Below are 22104 nucleotides of genomic sequence, written 5' to 3' on the forward strand. Positions count from 1 at the left end.
TCTCTATGGGACTTGCTGTGTTTCTTACGGCTGCATCCACCTAGAACAGATAAAGAAATAGATATGACTCACAAATTCTTAATCTCAAGATGCAAAACAGTGAAAAATCATAATTCAAACTGTAAGAAATAAAAATAAAATTAAAAAAATTACAAACCTGGAAGAAGCCTCAGACTACCTGGTTAATGCAGCATTATTGTGGGGTCTTTGGGCTAGCCCTGCGTCTTTTGCTAGGAGTTCAGGTGTCTCTGCATTCTTCTGGCAAAGGAGCCTCAAAGAAGTCCCTACAGAAAAATATAGACATGTTCATCATGACTCTCTTTCATGTGTTTGTGAGAACCCTTGCTTTCTTTAGGTTTCACCTCATGCCATTCAATAGTTAGAAGACTCCATTATAGAGTAGGATCTGAAAAGTATATTTTTGAAATGACCTATTGAAGTAATCTGTTTTTCTGTTCTGCTAGTGTTTTTCATGCAATGAAGATTCCCTTGTATTTTTAAAGACAATATTCCAAAGCCTGATACTTCAAGAATTTTTTTTTCCTCAATAGATGTATTACTTTTGTGTCTACAGTTATAATGTTACCTCCATTCTTGGTGTTTACATTGCAAATACTACCAGACTGCTGTTTGAAGTCCTTTCTATGAGAGCTCTTAGAAGTGCTATAAATGTGTTTATATAGAAAATTAAATATAAATCTATTACAAGGCATTGCTCAGCTCAGAAAATTCCCTGGTTTTCATCACGTGGTTCTGTTAATCTCATACTCAACTGACTGTAATATTCCATGTAGAATCATATGGGAACTGTATAAATTTGAACTGTTAAAATGTCCAATTTGCACTCAGAATGCAGATGAACGTGCAACACAAAGTTGTACTGATCTCTGCAGCTGTGTTGCAAGCTGTTGTATAATTGGCTGTCTGCAATCATTCCTAGGTGTCCTTTGTTCTTCATTCCTTGAGTTTTTTCATTTGATTTTGGACATACGTGGGGATGTTTTCTTCCAGATGGATTCAGCTGCTGGTGTAGTCTTCTAGTGGCCATGCCTCTCTTGTGCTCAGCAGTATCTGTGGAAAGCATAAGTTTCCACTTCTCCCACACCCTTTTGGAAGAATACAGAACTAATTTGGCTGTCTTTCTGCCTGTACTTTTAGGGAGGGCTTAGACAAAATCCCTAGGAAAGAATCATACTGTTCTGTGTATCTATCTTGTGATTGCCAGGAGTGGGTACCTCAGTGTAGACACATCCAGGAAGGCACCATGAGTCCACAACACCGGTAGGAAGGTCGTAGCCTTTTCTTTGTCTCAGCTGGAGCTCCTCCTTCAGCATTTACAATTTTCTCAGCCCCTGGAGCAACTACTTCCTTTCTCCATCTTGGAGATAAACTAATTCCTACTCAAAATGTACTCTAATTGAGATTTATGTTGCCCTCTCCATTTGCCTGCAATACTGTGTCTGTTCACTGGCTTTACAGGTGGTGAGTGCTACATTTGGAGAGAAGCACAGTGAGGAATGGCCAGCAAGAGTCTGAAAGATCTTTCCCTCATGTTGGATGTGAACAGCCTTCTCAAGCCATGTCCACCTTTTCTTCACAAAATTCCCATCATTATTATCATCATGGTGTTAAGTTCTTTGGTTACTGATGATTTCCTTACAGTGTTTCCAACCTCTGAAGAGTAAGTTGTGACAATATTTGCGGTATTGTTATGTTAAAAATTATTTTATGTGTTATTAGTTTTATTAAGTATTTTTAATATATACTATATTACATAATATAAAATAATATGTTCTAATATAATTTCACATTAAAAGAATTGTGTGTCTTCTGTAGCAAAACAAAGTATTTGGGAGATCTGGGTGTCCAACATCTGAGACAGCCATTTTATTTCTGCCAGGTCTTTTTGAGATCACATACCCTTGTTACAGAAAGCTAAAATGCTTTGAATGCTATGGAAGGAGGAAGAGGGGGAGATTTTGGCCAACGGTCAGTTGTCTCAAGTCTTTCATCTAAAAATGCTTGTGCCTCTCTTGTGCCGATCACAAGATCATTAGATTATCAAGGAAGACGGTTAGTGAGGCTGATACTAGGCATAAAACTCTTTGTCATGTGTTGAGATTACTATGCATTGGTCAACTCCTAGATCATTAGTTTAAATTGCCCATTCATTGGTATCCATACTTATTCTGCTTTGAGTTCATTCTCTTATTTTTCGGATGGCTCTGTGATGAGACTGCTGCTAGGCAGGAGTACTGCTAGAAGGTCTTGGAGCACATCCAGGCAAAGGTTAAAAATGGCTATTACTATATTCCAAAACATTTATTCCTCCATTGCTCATCTTCTCTTCTCAGATGTCATCCTATGAATGCAGTATGACACATCAAAAAACCCCAATGAAACCTTCCAACAAATATTTGTTCACAGTAGATGTATGATTCATGAGGTGTTGTTCTGCCAGCATATGGACATCATGGTTTTGTCCTGTTTATTATTAACTACTTGGAATCTTATAAACTTCTCTAATATTACTCTTCTTCAGTATTTGTTTTGGAGACTACAGTTTTTTCTTTATTTGACATGCTATAAACAATGTAATTTCATGAATCACTATACTGTAGGGACTGGTATAGTTAATGTTTTTAATAGAAGTTGCTGGCATCCATGAGTTGTTTCTCACTAATGGGTGGAGATTTAGTGTGGGTTTTCTCACCATGGCCTAGGAAAGTCATGGTGTAAGTCCAATATAGCCTGATCTGAAGTGGATGCCAACCAGTAAAGGTAAAATGCATTTCACCTACACTTAGTGGTCTAAATTTGGCTTTAGATGCACGTGAGTCATTTACTTTTTTTTTTTTTTTCTCCCTTTTGACCATTAATAGAAAAAGGCCTGTGTCCATAGGGTGATTCATCTGAACTATGTAAATCACCTAAAATTAGGATGAGATTATTGCTGTCTGGTAGTCCCTAACTTTCTCTGTTGAATAGTGTGCAGGAATCCTAGATGAGGTTTAGAGGAAGTACCGAACTTTTACACAGGTGAAAGTAAATGGCATGAATCTTGCCAACAAAGACAGCCATAGCATTTAGCCAAATGTAAGCTCTGCTGCTTCAAGTACCTTCTTGCATTCTAAAATGTAGTGAGATTCAAAGAGAAAGGAACTGACATATACTATTGAAATGCTTTTTGACACATATTTCTGAGAAATGTAGAAGGACATAATGAAAGTAAGGTGCTGAATGAAAATTGAGCCTTCTCTATTCAGCGTGAGTACAAACACATCAGTACCTTATAATTCATTGCCAAGTTGCACAAAAGTAATGTGATTAGCTTGGAATGTAAATCTTGTGATACTGCTACTTTCTGAGTGTGCAGAAACTTCCTTTTAGAAGACGACACTTGACTGAAAATCTTCTGTTTTGGAAAACAGGACTGAAACTTCACCAGGGAGTAAGAGTCTGTTGTGTTTTGTTTTGATGAAAAACCTTGCAATGAGCCTTAACATGACTGTGCTGAGAAACTAAGTGGAGCAAACTGATGAAAATATTGATAGCTATTTTCACTACAGTGCTTTCCACCAGTCACCCAGCTTTCCTAAATCCATTGTGTGTTTTGGCTGTAAGACAAGTAGTCTGTGTTTTCTGAAATTAAAGTTGGACTCTATGAAGATGTTGTAATCGTGTTTTGAAGATTAGATACTAAAATAAATTCTCTTCCTTCAGTTATGATTTCGAGAATTGTCCAGATTCCTGTATCTTTGACTGTTGCTTAAGGTACCAGTCAGAAAGTGCAAAGGGTTCATTTCGGGACCAGGTTTTTCACTCTAATTTATATGGTCATAATGTGCTTTCTTACTCATGTCAGCATCTAAGTTTTTTAGTTTCTGTTTTCCATAGTAATATTCTTAAAGTACTGATGGTCTCATTCTCTTCTCACTCTAAATCAATACTGAACTTACTGCTATTTAGGAGTAGTGTCAATATCACTAGGCCCAGATTCATTATGATATGCCTTATTTAAATTCAGGCTAATTCAAGCATATCAGGCAAGTTTTCAAGTATTAGCTAACATTGTATTATAACTCTTGCAGCTAATCAACTATTTATTCAAAAGGTATTTCAGAACTGGTATTTAGGACTTGAAGTATTTGTTGGTGCTTTCCAGCATATCCATTAACTATGTTTGTGTGTTTTCTTTTGCCTTGCAAAGCCAACAAAATCTTTAGCAAATTGCTATTTTGTGTAGAATTACAGGCAATTGGAATTATTTTGCAAAGCATGTGCAACATAAAAATGAGTCATTGAGATTTCAAAGTTTAATATGCTGGAGAGAGAAAAGAAACTAAATTATATAAAACCTTGTAGCAATAAACATTTTATTTTGCTTATGTTATGATATTCATTGACTGAAAGCCACACAAATTAGATTTCTGTTCTTTGCTTTTGCAGCTGCTGATTTTACATGTTTCATTCACAGTGTTTTTACATGAAGTAGCAAGCTGACACTTGCAATGTTTTCTGTTCATTTTTCTCAGAGCTCTAGCTTGGGATGACATGGTCTATGAACCATATTTGAATCTGTGAACTATGTTTGATTTCTGTAGGCACAGGTCCAACATCAGCATATCTTCATGCTGTTTTGATCTGAACAAATTCAAAAGCATTTTAAAAAGAGGTTGGTACTGTTAGCCCTATTCTATAGATATAAAACCTAAAGTAGGTCTTGTATAGCCTTGTGTCCTATGGTCAGTTAAGCAGTATGGCCTGGATTTCACTGGGAACTCATGGAAGAAGGACTCACAAGGTTTTGAAGTGGTTGTAGGATTTGAGGTCTGAGTTACTGTAGGAAGTCTCATTGTGTTTTGTTTAATTTTTAAGTTATTTCTTATAACTAGGAACTTTAACTTGCAGCACTTGAGTTCTGTTGCTGATTCTGTCATTGATTTGGGAAGATGGTCAAAATTTCTGTGCCTCAGAGAGGTTTAAATTAATCTCTGTTAGCTTTGCTGCAAGAATTAACTAGTGTCTGGAGTTGCTAAAATAAAGTGGAAAGAATTGTGATTAAGGCTTATCCTTTCATGCTTGATAGCAGTGATTTTAAGCATTCCTTTTATTGAAACAAATGGAGGTTTTCCTCCTTGTATATGCTTGAGGCTTGTTAGACCACCAGTTAATGGAACAGAAGTCCTTGTGAGTTTTGCCTAACTAAGAACTGAAGACTCATGTAAAGATAAACAGTGCCTGACAACTTTCTATTCCCTTCTTTCTGGGAATCATCACTTTAAAGGAAACTAGTAGGGACAAATAAACAAAATCCCTGAAATTTAAGACAAGATACTTGAAGAAAATATTCCTCATACTTTTCAGATAACTAAGTTATTTAAAATTTAACTGTGCCTGAAAGAATAATAAAACTTTCTGTTGCTGTTTTGGAAATAATTTTTACATCCTTCATCTTTCATCTCCTTTATTTCGACACACATGATGAATGAACTAGATTGAGATTTACATACGGATATTTCATCTGCCAATCTATCTAATTGTGCTTTGAAGGTTTCTATCAGTACACTTTTCCAGTACCTTGTAAATCCTTACTTTAACATTAAACACATTTTTCCCAGATATCCTTGCTTCAAGCATCTGTGTTGAAGTCCGCTGAAAGAAATGGAAATCCCTTGACTGACTGTCATGGACCAAAACTCCCAAAGGTACTTTGGCCTAAATTTCATGTTGGCTTAGACACAGTTACATGAATCAAATTTCACCCTTCATTAAGGAATGAGCTGTTTGTTAACTATATTTGCAACTACAACTGGAAACAGAATTATGAGGAAGCACAGTTTAATATTGATTAGAGTTTAGGCCTCTATTTTGATGAGATATTTGATAAGGGTATTTTATACTAATTCTGACTCTTGTTGCAATTTTATTTTTGTAACTTTTGTTTGTTCTGTTTACATTTTACCAAGGAAGCAGATTGCTATTATTTACATGCTGATATATATTGACTAATATTTACATATTCAGTTACTTGCATGAGAACATTGAATCCAGGCTGAAACAGAGAGCTGCCATGCATGATTTCCACTTTATACACTCTAATTTAGATACCTTAAATAATTACATGCTCTTATCTATGTGCCTGATTGATTTTAATGATATCAAAGTGGCAGAGTGGCTGCAAATGAAATTCCTCACTCAACAAGTCATCCAATAATTATTTCTGTGAAAAGTTGCAGAATTTTCCTGAAAATTGTCTCAAATGACTCCATCAGGTCTAAGCACGTTTCTGGGAGGCATATTGCCCTGAAATTTAGGTCTTCACTCTCAAAATGAGGTCAGAAAAGCTATTCTGTCAATAATGAAATGTGATTGATATACTTTTGATCTTGAATCCAGTGTTTCTCTTGCTCTTACCAAATAAATGAGGATTTTTCCACATGGTAAGCAAGGAAAAACAGCCTGTTTCAGAAGCACAGGAAGGGCAAAACTACATGTGTCCTCCTTTATTTTTCTTTTCCTCTGGCCAAAGCCAGTGAAGGGGCTTAGGGAAGAGAATATTCTCCTTAAGAAATGAGCAGAGATTGTTGTGAGGAAGGGAGGGAGAAAAGATTTAGGGAGAGCATAAAGTGCTGCCTTTGGAGAGGGCTGAGACAGCTGAATCAGGGTGATACAGACTTTTCATTATCAGAAACAATTACGCCGTCGAGAACAGCATGGGACTTCATGAAATGTTTTTGAACTCGGACTCCTGATAGGAGTGTGTTACATAACTTGCACTTTGTGAATGCTGGCAACCGGCAACCTACAGAAAGACACAGCCAGAAGCAATGCACTCAGCTGCTTGCTTTGTAAAAAAATATATATCTGGGCCAAGCATTAAACAGACAAGCCTATCTTTACCCTTCCCTCTGCCCCCTCTGTCAACAGAAGCCTGGTTTTCATCACAGATTAATAAATGAAACCTTCTATCATTTTCCTGTGCTTCCCACAGCCTTTTGGTAGGAGTTAACAATGCTTCAAGTCAACATTGCCATGATGCTTGAAATATCTTTGCATGTTTGTTCACTTGAAAGAGTCATGGTGATGGGGTTAGAGAGAGGGTTTTAAACTGCCAGTGTGTATGACCTCAGAAATTTCAGGATGGTTGTGATTGCATTTGATTTGACAAAAATCTGTTGGAGATCTGTCACTATTGCTTATGTATTTCATTTTTATAATAACATTTTCTTTTAAAGACTCCATGTTATATATTTCACTGTCTCCTGAAGCGATTATTTGTATCATTTGCTGTTAAGGAAATATGTCTAAGTGCTGAGGAATTCAAATTAGGCAGGCTCAGCTGGAGCCAACAGCTGGAGGATTTCACAATACCATTCTGAAATTAGCGGCAGGCCCAGAAGCCAGGGAAGTTCTTGAATTTTGGGGTTTTACCATAGTGGACATAGCCACTAAATCTTACTTATTTGTTTTCAAATCAGTGGGTTTTTAGACCATGTTATTTCACAATCCCCTGTCAGTGGTTGTTCCTCTTTTTTACTTTCTCTTCCATCTGCCCTAAAAAAGATTCAATCTTAGCCAAAGAAGCAGAACCTCTTCCACATTTCTAAGAGAAGTGTTTATAGTACTAAACACCATAGAATTTTGTTGACTTCAGATGGTTTATTTATGAGGAAAAAAAGGCATCATTGTCCTTGGGGGCAGAGACAAAACTGATGAGCCCCAAAAGAACCTGCATTGTAGGTAATTACTGAATTTGTGAAAATTTAACAGAAAGAGGACCTATTAAATTCTACTGTAATATACCCTTTTCTACATAGTGATTCTCTGTTTACATGGTAAGCACTTCTCTGTTTTGCTTTCCAAGGGCCATCATTCCCTGCCTGCCTAATCTGCTGTTGCTAACAAAAAACCACCAGTAACAAACCAGGGAGCAACATCCATCTCTAGCCTTTTGTTTTTACTCGTCTAGGTTGAACACATGTGTTTTTCCCTTTGCCTTTTCTCTTTTCTCCTTTTCACTTCTGGGAAAGGAAACCATTTGTACGCTGCACGAAGGAAAAGTGATGGAAAAGTGGAAGCCCATACTTTTCTCCTTAGCAAGCGGAGATCTGTTTTCAGTCTGATGTTTGGTGAAAGGAAGCTTCAGAGCTTGGGCCAGGTGCCAGGAATGTCTGATTTCCTTTCCACCCACTCCTATGATCCTCCCTTTTGGCAGTGATTACCAATGACCACAGCTGTCATGCTAGGTCATGGTAAGCTGTCAAGCAAGGTAGTATATGAGATATACAAGGCCCAGTCCTTGAACTGCACTGAAGAACAGGATCTTGGTATCAGGCAGTGCGTGAGCATTCCACAGCAAGCAGTGTCGGGCTGATGTCAGCTTGCTGTTCTGGTTTCTTGAGAAGATGGGCAAGCAGGAGGTGCTTCTCTAGCCAATGGAAAGTTTCTTCACAACTTTTCCATAGCTAGTGATATCCTGAAGCATGAGGAGGGGTTGTAATTTAGTCAGAATGGATGGTTGTCTAGAATGGGTAAGTCCTTCCAGCCAGCTGAAGCTACAAATAGCATTTTGGGTTGCTCTCACCTAGTAAGTATGTAATAACGCAGGACAATTCCATAATCAATGATCAAAAAAATAGTGTTCAGGTGGTTGTGCTGCATGCAGCACTCCGTATGGGTGACTGATTGTTGGCATAATGGATGTGGCTGAAAATCGCCACAGAACTGCAGACTTCAGAAAATGAGGGATACTGTTGTCAGGGATATAACTTTCATAAACAGGACTTGCATTCTACGTAAGGCAGTATTTTGTTAAGCTTCACATGTTCAGTGCCAAGTGCATAAATGTCTTCTGAAGACGTAGTATTTTACCATGTTCTATACCAGGGGTTTCAAACTCCTTTTCACTGAGCACCACGTCAGCCTCGTGGTTGCCTTCAAAGGGCTGAATGTAATTTTAGGACCATATAAATGTAACTGCTCCTACATTCAAAAAGTCCTAAAATTACATTCGGCCCTTTGAAGGCAACCATGAGGCTGATACGACCCCCAGTGAAAATGAATTTGACACCCCTGTTCTTTACTATTGTACTGGCTTCATAATGCAGTTTTTGCTGGAGCTTCTGTTCTTCTTCTAACAGTGTATTAAATAACATGACTAAAATCTGATAGGTGTTTGTTCTGTATGTCTTCCTCCAAAGGGGGAGACATTTGCAATGGAGTGTTTGTTTTAAAAATGTATAAGGGCAGGTTGCTTTCTGTTTCCCAGAGAAAAATGGTCAACACTTGAGGGACAGAAGGTCATAAGTGCTGTGATCATTCATTGTTTTTGTGGGAGTTCATTGCAGCTTTAGGTTGGCACACCCAAGAAACTTGCCTTCTAAATAGACTCAGGATGTGTGGACGTAGGTGATGCTGGTTTCCTTCAGTTGTCATTTAAGACCAATGTGATCTTGCTCCAGCTGAAGGTATGATCACCTTAAAAAGTCCCATCTGAACTTCATTTGGTATGATTTACTTTGGAACAGTAAAGATGATTTCAGTTCTTTTGCTCTTTGTTCTCACAAAACACCTATGGCCTTGTAACAAATCTTACATAAAATTAAATTTGATTTTATTAACCTCTTACACAAGGTTGGGAGAAAATTCCAGGAACCCTCTGGACAAGAGCCGGTTTCTTTACAGATTTATCCTGGCCAAACAAGGCAACTAATGACTGCTTTCACAAGGCTGGGAAATCCACAGCTACAGCTAAGAGAGGTAAAAAAAAATGTAATAAATAAACAAATCTGTCCACAAACCCTTCCTCAGGAAGCCAGCATGGGAAGCACAGGCATTTAGAATGACAATCCAGCATGTTCTGCCAAAGAGAGACGTTCCAAAACAGCTGTAGAAATGGCTATGGTTTCCTTGAACGTCCATTTTAATAGCGTTATAGTCTCAACTGTTTACATGTTAATCTAATTGTTTTCATGCTGTCAGCTGTATCTATTGCAATTGTATAAAGTTTTAAACCCACGCAAGTAGCCCTCAAGAGGGAGTGACAGACTTCAACAAACGCTGTTGTTCATGAACCCAGCTACCTTCCAGCCCCCATTCATTCAGGTACAGTTGGTTTTGAGGCTGTGACAGAAGCTGTTGTTTGGTTTCCTTGTGGGATACCACATTTGCTTCACTTGTGCAGAAAGCTTTTCAGAACTGGCCCATGTCTGGAGCACTCAGGAATGAATGTGCTTCCTCTCTTTGAATAATGGGTGAAATCCCAGTGGAAGAGGAGGTATTTAAATAACCACGTTGCCACGTAGAGTATCTCATGATTTCAATCCTCGGAGTCCCTGATCTGTCTGAGCACATATTCATAATCAGCCTGGTAAATGCTCTCTGTGACTACTTTTCAGCTGTGAGCCTGTGTTTGCATTTTACAAGTGCAACTACGTAACATAAGAATACAATATGTCTTGTCATTAGTAGAATAATTTTTTTTTGTCTCCAAGAACAGAAAGTTCCAACATAGCACAATCCTTCTTTGTGTAATCTTATATGCTTTCTTCTCATTGCTTTGCTGTCTTGGACTGTGGAACATAATTACTGAGACACGAAAGGATTTCTGTGTCTGGTCCTCATTGCCATGTTAGTGAGTTTAGCTTTAAATGCATTTGCAACTGGAAGGACCTGTGTCCATACTTCTGAACTCCTCTACACTTAACCAACCCAAATTGACTTTTGGGAGCAGTGTCTGGCCTATACTAACTCCTGAGCTGCGCAGGAATTAGCTGTAACCTGGCACACTCCCAAATGCCAGCTGACCCAGACTAAAACCGTGTCAGGGCTGCTTCACCACTTTAACAAGAAAAGCATTTGACATTGCTTAATCTACCAGTATATGTGCAGCTCTTAACCACAGGACAGGCCTGTCTATACTGGTCAAAGGGAGGACTCAAGCCCCTTAAGTGAAGCTTGGATGCCTACATTTCAATTCAGACTGAGAGTTTGCAAGGCCATCTGCAGTCATCTTTGTTTCTGAAAGCACAGGGACCCAATTTTGCCAACAAATTCCTTGAGTAGTACTGCCTTTATTCAGAAATAATACCATTTTGGTAAGACTGAGTGTCTTGGCAAGTTGAAAGCACCATCAGAAGCTACAAAGCAGGCTTCTCTGATCTGACATCTCCTGTAGGGCTGGGTTTGGTAGGTCTGCTTGTGGTGACAGTGGTGGGTTGAGCACAGAGCGAGCATCCACGGCTACTTCCATTCAGAACTGTGTGTAGTGCTCGTGGTGAAATGCTGAGCTGTGTATTCAAATCTGTATCCTTCACTTCAGAAAACTACTGAGACTTACATGGAAGAACTCCGGGGTTTTCTGCTGAGTGGGGGATATGTGGATTCAGGATCCTAAGTGCATTGTGGGTGTAGGGTCCGAGTTGCCTGTTTCCTTTGGAAGTCTTCTGTCCTCTGTGCTATAGCTTAAGGTGAATGGTGATATTAACACTGGATGTGTAAAACAAGAGAGTGATCTTGATCTAGTCAACCACACCTAAAGGGACATGTGAGGCCTCTGAATATAGAAGGGGTTCACGAATAATTCCTATGATCATCACTAAGTTTAAAGAAGCTCTGCAGTGCAGAGAAATGAGCGATCTCAGACACACTTCTCCATTTGGCATTTTCTTCAGCAGCTTGATTGACTGAGGCCTCTGGGTGCTGGGAATCCCATCACCATGCGTATAAGTGATGGGCTGAGAGCTGCTACCTGGACTGAGACTGCACAGCCTGCTCTGTGAGCTGGACCCCTGCAGAAGAAGTGAGCATAACCTTGTCATATGAGAGTCCCACTGAAGATTTAGGCAGTATTGACCCAAGGAAATTGCAGGCAGATGTCCAGTGTCCTCAGGTAATGCTTTGACTGTGGGGGCTGTGTATCAGCTCGAGGGTAGATCATGTTGCTGTAAATAAAATGTGATGCTTTGAAGTAACGGTGTTCTTGTCCATCTCAGCAGAACTTGTGCTAACAAAGACATTCCTGAAAAAATGCTGCAAAGAGACCTTCATTTTCTCCATCTGTCAACTCTGCATGAGAATGATGTACCCCTTGCAGCACTTCCGTGCATTTTACTTCACTCGTCAGCCAGTCTTGCCATTATATTTGAGAAATAATTGCATCTTATTTTCTACCTGAGTGTCTATCAATCAACTGCTTCAAGACAGACTTTGGACTAAGAATGCTCCATTGGTCAAAACTTATATACTATTGGTACCAGTAACTCTATAGGATATCAAAGAATATTGAATACTCTCTTTTTGAAGGCTGTGAACTGACTTGTGTTGGATAATCAGAAATGAGAATCAATACTCAGTTTTGAAAGATTAGATTTACAGTTGTAAAATCTCTTCCCACTTCCAGCACAATGTTTTATGTGCATGGTAATGAGAGAATGTTAATCAAAAACTGTGTATAAGAACACATATTTTGATAACTGGTGCTGTTGTGAAATGTAGATCGACTCAGACATTTTTAGGATGTGCTAAAACACTAAAGAAAAAACTTACTAAAAGTGCATAAAATACTACTTGCTTGCTAACTGAAGAGACATTCAACAGAAGTTAAATGGAGGTAAATTTCTGTTTAGGCCTGCTTCAGTATTTTAACTGACACCTGGCATAGGATGTGAGCCAGATTTAACAGACAACTGCTTAACGCTTTGTGAAGAAGAGCCTTCCGCTAGTGTTAAGGAAACTGGATTAGAAATGGCTGGTTTTCTCACGAAGGAGACATCAGTCATGGAGCTTTATTCCTTTGAGTGCCCTCAAGAGACCAGGCGGATCTGATCGGCGAGGAGTGCTGCTGACTCAGGCTGCTGCGGGAAGGCGTGGAAGCCCAGCCAAGGAAATCTCTGACCTTCACTTTGCCGCTGACCCTCACTTGGGTTTTCCTGCCTGGAAGAGAGGCGGTGGGCTGAGGTAGCTGGGGAGGAAACAGAGACCAGAGCCATTGACCTCAATCTAAACACAATACAGAAAAAGACAATAAACTCCAGAAGGAAAAACACAGGAGTGATTTACCTAGGAGGAAGTGAGAATATTAAATTCTTTCAAGTAACTTCAGGAGGTGTAATAGAGGAAATCTATTGAAAACACGCAGAGAAGACATCTGTCTCTAGCCAGTGAGCCCTATGACACACAGTAGCATTGGATATCTACTATATAACTGATTACATGCATACAAATTATTAAGTCTGTGAATGCCATGGAATTATTGCAATTGTGCATTCATATTGCTTTTCTGTGTCTGGAAAAGTAGAAAGGTTATAAACTGTAATAAATTAATCCTCATTTATCTGTTCATCTGAATATAAATTCAAGGTGGCAAAATTGTAAGCCCACTTGTCCAGAGTTGACTAAGATTTTTAATGTGGGTCACAGTGGCCTGTGATGGAGTTTCTCTCATTGAAGGCCTGTTTTACCCATTTTACCTAGTACTATAATACTTCTTCTCCCTCTCCCTGTTCTGTCCTCTCTCCTTTTCCATGTATTCAAAAACATGTTCTGTTTAATACAGAGAAGAACTGTAGCTATATGAATTGCCAAAAACATGATAAGGTTTTGATATTTCCTTTTCTGTAGTTTGCACAAATGTGTCACCTTGGCTCTAGGTATTCACAAGGCTCTTCTGCTCTTGATGCTTATCCTTACCAGAGAGTGGGAAGACTCTTGTGCAGGCTTGTGCAGTCAAGCCTCTTTGTTACAAACATGGGAAAGCAGCTAGAAAGCCAATTTGTAACAGCAGACAAGTTATAAATAGTAGCTTACAGAATCATACTCTGAACAGGAATTCTTTGGTTTTATTCATTACAGTATTATGTTACCTTGACTCTGGTTTCCATGTACCAGACGTGTATAGCATATGCTTTCTCACATCCTTAGGTTCTTAGACACAGAGATCAATTAACATATGTCAAGGGTAATTCTTATACTCTACCCATGCCTGGCTGAGAGCACCTATGCATGTGGAGGGGACAGAGCACCAGAATTCAGGTCTCTTAAAGGAATTGTTTCCCATCAGACGATGAAGATTAAATAATGGAAAGTATTCTCTTTTTCTCCAGTCCCTTGAGTTTGATATTTTTATAACTCTTAACCCAGATTAAATCTTCATGCATTCTGAACATGAAAAAATAGAGAAATTCTGTCTTTTATAAAATACGCTTTCATTAAAGAGACAAGAAAGAGACAAAAAAGAGACATCAACTTCTCATCCCCTCCCCACAAACTAAATCTTAATAGCATAATTCTATTATTTATTCCTTTCTCCTAATTGATGCAATATTGCCAGGTAATTGCAATCCTTTTTGTATGTGTGTCTAGGACACTGTGCTCATGTTCAGTGCTGTGAAAGAAAGTCTAAGGAGATTCTATTTTGCGATGTTGAAAGCAGTTCTTCTTGTTTCAAGGAAAGTAACACATTTTGTTGACAATTATGACTAAATGTGCCAGTACAAGACACACTGAGTAAAATGATGTGGTTGTAAGCCTCTTAATTTTCTGCCCAAAGCACCCTGGGTAAACGTTTCCAGAATCTACCATGTAGCATACAGGTAAATGAAGAACATACTGATTTCTTATTATTGATGTGTCACATTGTTCCCTACTTCGGCATCTGTTTTCTTTATTCCCTGTACTAATACTGTATGTGACTGAACCCGTGGAAATATATCTTACTGTATCAATATTTCCTTGGCATTAACAGCTTTAAGCAGTGACATCATAAAATGGGGAAATGACAACAGCTTTGAAAAAGAATCATCGCTAGGTTTGACACTCTGTTGGCTTGCCACAAATGAAAGAGGGTTTTAATATTTTGTTTATTACTTGTTCATTGTGTATTACTAAGGCTACGTGGTGTGTTTGGGTGGCCTAATTCTCTTTCCCATAATTTAAAAGAATTCCTAAGTGCAGGAGTACTTCTGGGAAAGCAACAGAATCAGATCAGTTGAGGAGATTTGATTTATGTGAACTATTGTCTCCCATATATTTTATCTCCAATCCTCTTACTTCAGGAAGATTTAGATATCAAATACGTAAGAATTTTGTGACAAATGCTTTAGATTCAGGCTCACTGTGGATTTAATTTCACTAAGCAGTTCACTGCCCTCCAAATGTCTTTAGAGTTGAAGTAGTCTGTTGGTGCCCAGCAGGTTTGTGAAGACTAGTAAGTGGTTAAACCTAACTTTCTAAAAGCGATAATTTCAAGTGTGTGGTATGATCAATTTAAAAGTCTTTGGGAAGTTCTATATTTCTTCTTTTAAGAATATAAAGTTATTTTTCATCTCTGTGAATTATATTGATTCTGAGTCCTCATGCAAATGAATTCCAACTAGTAAGACTACTTCTATAATTGCAGGGTGACATAATAAATAGGGATGAGAAATATCTAAGGTTGCTTGCCTTCTGTTTCAAATGTCTGTAGTGTTATATTTTTCTTGTGCACTCTGGCAGAATTTGCTGCCTAAGGGAGTCTGCATCAGCTAATGGCAGAATTAGCTGTAGCTGTAGCAGTGTGGTAGACCTGTGTTTATGTACTGTAGATGGAGGATCATCATGGATACAACACTGGACCTACACCTAATGGTAAACCCAGCATCTATGGTGTCTCAGTGATGTGTGCTTCAGCAGGAGAAAGGTGTGCTCTGGATTTTTGGAAAGGCTGTGTTCCAGCAGAACATGTGCTCTACAGCAGGACCTGTGTGGATTCAAGGAGAACATTTGGTTGGGTGTCTGTCTTAAAAAAACCCACGAATCAGTAGACCAAAGGAAATTTTGTATGCTGTTAGTTGGTGTCTGCTTACAGTAAGAAATGAGAAAATGAAGCTACATGCTAGGTCTCCTGGTCTTCTACATTTGCCTTTATGCTGTGCGGGTAGACATATATAACCTTAATATGTAGTTTATATAGACTGACTGCCCTGTATTTCAAATAGTGAATGATACTAGAGGAAAACTAAGTGGAAGATTTAATGTTGCAGGGCTGAGAAGCTAACACGAACATGCAGCTGGAGCCGTGGGCTGGGTACCATGTACATGATCAGTGCTTCCAGTGTTTTTTCATTCTTTTTAAAACCACTGGCACTGCTAAACAAACTATCTAGAGTATGTTCAGCTATTTTTGATTGTTATAACTTTCTTCCTTTGGATAATCTTACATTAAATACTCTGTGGATTCATCTACAAAAGCTCAAATTGTAAATCAATCCTAGCTGTGCATGTAAAAGAAACGTCCTTGCAAATTGAAGGTCTCACTGACACAGAGCAGGACTTTGACACTGGCACTTGCTGTGGGATGTTTGGTCTCCTGACAGACTGGAGCAGGACAGGGAGTATATGGGGACCTCTTGGAATACATTTGAAGAGTAACGGCTAATAAAGACTTGCAATAAATAGTAAGTGCCCAAGGTGATATTCTTTCTCATGAACATTTTAATAGTTTCTCTTCCCCAGTGGAGGACTTTCAGACTTCTTAATAGAGGCGCAGAATGAACTCTCTGTGCCACGGCTGTCTCTCTCCATCACTTTTTGTTTTCTTTTCACCTATTCCTTACTGCTGGCTGCTGCTGCTCCACTCTGCCTCCAGCTGTGAGAGCGAAGTTTACAGTGTCTTCAAAAGCTGCTGTTTGTTTTCTTTGTTTGGGATAAAGCTTGATGAGGCACAAAGAAAAGTGCCTCCCCTGCCCACTAGAATGCCCCAGGCAGCAGGGGGAATGCTTCTGAAGCTCAGCCCTGCTCCCTACACCAAGCGGCAACTGGGAACAGAAGAACCAAGGCTGTTTCTGCAGTAAAACGCTGTTACAGGTGGTCCTGGTGGCATGATGAAGATTAGCTGAATAACTTTCTGAACTGCCTGAATAACTGCTGAATAACTTTCTAACTGCCTTTGTCAAGGAAAACTTCACATATTTGTATGTGGAAGCAGTGTATCCTGAGGACATCCATGCTCTCTACTTAGCTCACCTTTGTCTATAGATTTTTTGTTAGACACAGATTTCTTTTTTTTTTTGTGCACTGTTTTCCTGAATTTGCAGAAGCACCCTACATGATGGAAAACTTCATGTTCTACCTTGCTGGTCTACTAAATTCCATAATATCAGAAAATCTGAATAGTAGTTCTCTATCAAAGTGTTTTGTCTTAAAATTCAGTCCTGCTGGGAGATTATACCTAGCCACCTTTAAATGGTTTAGAACTGTATTTTTAACTGGAGTTAGAATATTTCCTAAAGGAACCTACAGTCTGGGATGGAGTCCAGATGTACATTTGAGATGGCTAAAATGGAAAGTCCTGATTTTTTTATTAGGCATGATATTCAGAGTGCAAAATGAAGTGTTAGCAAAGAAAGCATGTTGGCATGGCAACAGCAAGTACAATTTAATACAACAGATTTTGATTCTGACCTGAGAAAGGAACTATTTGTCCTGAGAGTCGGCTTGTAGCCCATAAAAGTTTTAAAAGACAGAAACACCTTCACTGAAGGCCAGCAACCAGAGAGATGGATGCCTCAGAGCTCTTTGGCCAGCAAAAGAATCTAATTATTCTAATGGTTGTTGTTCTGGTATAGATGTGCAAAAGGAATTGCTTCAATAATGCATCTATTGCTCATATGATAACCGCCTGCGGGCAACCTCTTAAGCTCAGGGTCTCTGTGTTATTTTTAATAAGATATGTGATGTTTGTAGGACTGTAAGACATAATGAGGCTAAGTAATTTGCAGAAAAATACACAGTGTCAATTACCAAGATTAAAATTTAGGGTTTAGAAATTCCTGTTTCCCAAATATATGAGGAATCCAAAATTACGCCCCCCCCTACTTGTTACAACTATTCATCTGAAAAGAAGAAATGACTATGGGAAAGCAAGCTGTTTTCTAGATTAGTTTATTGATGACCGATAGCTTAAACTGCACGTCTGATGCCAGGTATTTGGTTTTGAAGGACATACTCATTTTCCTTTCAAGATTAGCTACTCTGGATTCCTGATAGTGAAGCTGGCTGCATAAGCCACATTCAAAACAATTGTCTCTCTAATTTCATCTGCTGCCACCTCATCTATCTCCATGGGAAGAGGTAAATCTATAGGACCAAAAGGAGGAATGAACCATTTTCCTTTTTTTTTTTTTTTTTTTTTTTCACTCACAGGAAGAAATAAGCACCACAAATCTCAAGAGTACTTTGATGTTCCAAGATTTGCAGTTCACCCTCTGGACTAAAGATGCTTGAAGCAGTTTGGCTAAGGGTAAGGTATGATCATCCAGGATGAATAAAAGATTCTAGATGTGACTCAGAGACTCACCATGGAGAGGACTTGTGTCACTTCAGTGGAAGGCAAGCGAAGTGTAGACATCTGTGTGCACTTTGTGACCTGAGGATCCTTGTGTTTTCACCTCATTGTTTGCAGGTGTATTCACTGAATAGTGGGCAAAGGGATTTATGCTTATCAACAGCATATGCACTGAAGGCAGTAAAATCATCCACTGTGTAGGTGCATATGAAGTAAAGCTTTTCTAGTGGTCTTACACACCATACCATGCTCTCACCATAGACAAATTTTAATAGCTCAAGGAATATGCAGAAACCAAAGAGTAGTGTCCTTGTTGCACCATAATTTGTTGTTGTTTTTCAAGACTTGTGTGACCTATTCACAGCTCTTTCTATAGTGGAAAAAAGACCAGTATAAAACACACAAGACTTGAGTTTCATGCTTTTCTGACACTATGGCTGCTGCCTGGATTTGGAATATGCATCTCAGTTAATATAGGCCTATCCTGGCCTACGTTAACAGTCCCTTTGTCTAAATATTAATATTTTATTTCATTTAAGGAGAGAGGTGCTTAAAATGATCCAGCATGGCTGAAAGCTTTAAATAGAAGTACACTTAAAATGCATGTTATGTGGTTCATATACTGTTGAGAGAGGGAAGAACATGAAGTGGGGCTTCAAGCAGCGAATTTCACTGTGTTTTGATGCTGTATGGGTTGAGTGCGTGTCATGAACTGAAGTCTGTTGTAGCCTTTTTTTACGTAGATTTTTTCCTTTTCTGCTTTTGGTGAACCTTTTGAAATTTTCTCCTGTTAATGTTTTGTTTTTTTTTTTTTTTTTCAGAAGCATGCACATGTGAAATTTTACTGTTTAATATGTCACCTAGATGCTCACTCATTGTCTGCTGAAATCAGTAGAAAGACTCTCATTTCATCAGTCTTTTGAAAAATCGTTTGCAGTTCTTGCATTTTTCTGATTGCTGCATTATTTCTTTTATACAAGTTTTTAGAATATAGCAGGAAACAGTGGTACCTATGCTGGGCTAAATTTAGTCAATCACACACAGTGTAAATTGCTGCCCACATAAAAATACACCAGATAGACACAGCCCTTGGCTTCATCACAGTGGGATGCGGCACAGGAACGCAGTGCTTTAACAGTGCATGATGAAAACACCAAAAAGATAATAATCTTTTATTCTATTTAAAGTATAACAAGTAGCACTTCTGTTGGAGGAACTGAGAAGTAATTACCAACATACCACCTTTTCCTCGGAGTGACCAGATTAATAGCAGGTTACGGGGGCCCAGAGTCAGGGAATTTAAGCCTTGTTGTCATTTACAGTTTCTCTCTGTGTCCTATAATATGCTTTCCAATTAGCTAAAAGTGCCATTTCAGGAAATTGCCTTCGAGGGTGTTTTGATGCAGGTTGAGGGTAAGAAAATAAAGCAGTTGCGCTATTCCACTACAGCTGTAGACAGGTACTTAGTAAGAAGCAGGTATGTGATTTTTCTTATCTGTCCACTCCTTGTCACTTATCATTCAGTAGGAAGGCATCTTCAGGAAGCTCACTCAGGTCACTGCATCTCACCCTTTCACAGATTGTCAGGGTGAAAAGAGTGAAGAGATGCCAATAGATCACATGGTTACACTTTTCTAGTTTTGCTAGTTCCTAAATTTTGTTAGAGACTGGAATATTAGCCTTATTAATATTGGTTAATTATAGCTGAATGGGAAGACATTTGCATCTTATCCTCAGGACTGGTAGTAGTCTTAAGATTAGTTTCCTTTTGTGCCATTACAATTCCTGACAGGACAACTCCTCCTGCTCTGGAATGGACCAATTGACAGTCCTGAAGGCCATGTGTAACATTAACATTTCTTAAAGACCTCAGTAGCTTTGATTTGTCATTTGAGAAATTTACTGTCTACTGTTTCATGTTTATTGAATTTAGAAAATCATACGTGTCCAATAACAAAGTCCCACAGGTGGACATGTTTGGTCTCAGACTCCAGCCTCAAGTATACTCTCTTTTTGTTTGGTTTTAATCTTTTCCTGCTCCTGCAAATTCAGGAAGAAAATATTATATTTTTTACACAAAGTACTTTTAATCCTAAATGAACGACATTATTGAGAGAAAGAAATCTTGCAAATGAAGCTCTGGATAAATTTGCAAGGGGAAAACACCATAAATATCTAGTTACTTGTAAAGACATCATAAAGTAACACCAGAAGTGAAAGGCCAGCAAAGGCCTCATATACTATGTATGAAAGCCAAGATTTTTTTAATTTTTTTCACTTGAACTACTTGATGTAAATCTGGAATAACTCAATTTAAAATGAGATAACTGGAGAGAAAATTTATCCCTAAACAACTTGTGAAATTCTGCTTTCCAGCTTTTTAGTGTACTTTTAAAAGTGAAGATGCTCTCCAAGCAATAAGTTTTGTACAAAGTCTGTGAACAGGAAACTTCAGTAATGTTCTTAATCAAATAGAATTGATTCTTGGAAAAACTGATATACAAATTGATTTTTATTCTCACGTGACTCATTACAAACAGTTAATTTTTCCCCCCCATTAATGCAGACAAACCCCACACATCAACATAGAGGGACTATAGTGACTGTTGCTAGGATTAGTGGTTTTTTTTTAATTTTTTTTTTACTGTTTTTTTTTTTTTTTTTAATTTGTATGTACAGAGTTCATGCAAGATTTTTTTGTTTTGGTATAATGTGCATTTGTATTTTATTTTGCATAAAGTCTAACAATTCAACATCTTTATTTTTAAGGGTAATTCTATTTGATTCTTACATCTGAATGCATCCTGGTTTTCCACATGACTTGACTTCAGATAAAAAGTAGATCATTTGGTTTAGTAGTAGAACTGGTCAGAGATGATGTGCCACATTTTTAACTGGATTTTAATTTGACAGATGTGTACTTAGCCTGTATCATCTGACTGATGCATGAAACATTTATTTCTCCAAAGACACCACAGGTCTTCTGCACCTTTTCCATCTCATTTATGCACATGTACAGATAGTGCTGGCTATTCAAAATTATATCAATATGAAAATGATGACAACAGATTTTTTTATAATCAGAATGGGGCATGACTGGAGCAAATCAAGAATGCTTCAAATACTGTGTGCCAGACCTCCTTGACAAGAGCAGGTGGTTGAAGAGTCAACAACACGACATAAGTGCTTTGAGTGTGATCCGAATGAGCATAATTGATTCACTACCACATGATATCCATATACTTTGTGGGGGCCTTTATTCGAACAAATGCTGCATTGAGACATAAATCAGCATAGAGGGATGGTTCTACTAGTGCTGATCAATGAGATACAACACTTACGTGTGAGATGCATGGTTCTGTACTTACTCAAGACATCTTACAGGTGCTGCCCTCTTTAACAGTGAATATTTGAAGAATACATTTTGATGAAAATGAATTCAAAAGCACTTTTGATTTTTGCATTAAATTAATTTGCACAGTATTTCATCCTGCTACTTGATTGTGAGTTGCATACTCAATGACAAAATCACCAAAATGTATCAGAAAAAATTGTGCAATGAAAGTCCTAAAAATTCATAAGCAACTAGAATTCAGCACAGAGAGAGGAAGCAGCTAATTATTTGCCAAGAGCAAATTATGACAAAGCAAACTAACTTCCTGCTATGATGAGGCAATGAGTCCACAGACACAGGGGACACACAAAGTGTCCTGCCTCTATGTTACTTAAGCTTTGGCATTCTCTTGAATTATATTCTTATTGGAAAGCTAAGGAAATGT

Source organism: Nesoenas mayeri, assembly GCF_963082525.1.
Source record: "Nesoenas mayeri genome assembly, chromosome: 3".
NCBI lineage: Eukaryota > Metazoa > Chordata > Aves > Columbiformes > Columbidae > Nesoenas > Nesoenas mayeri.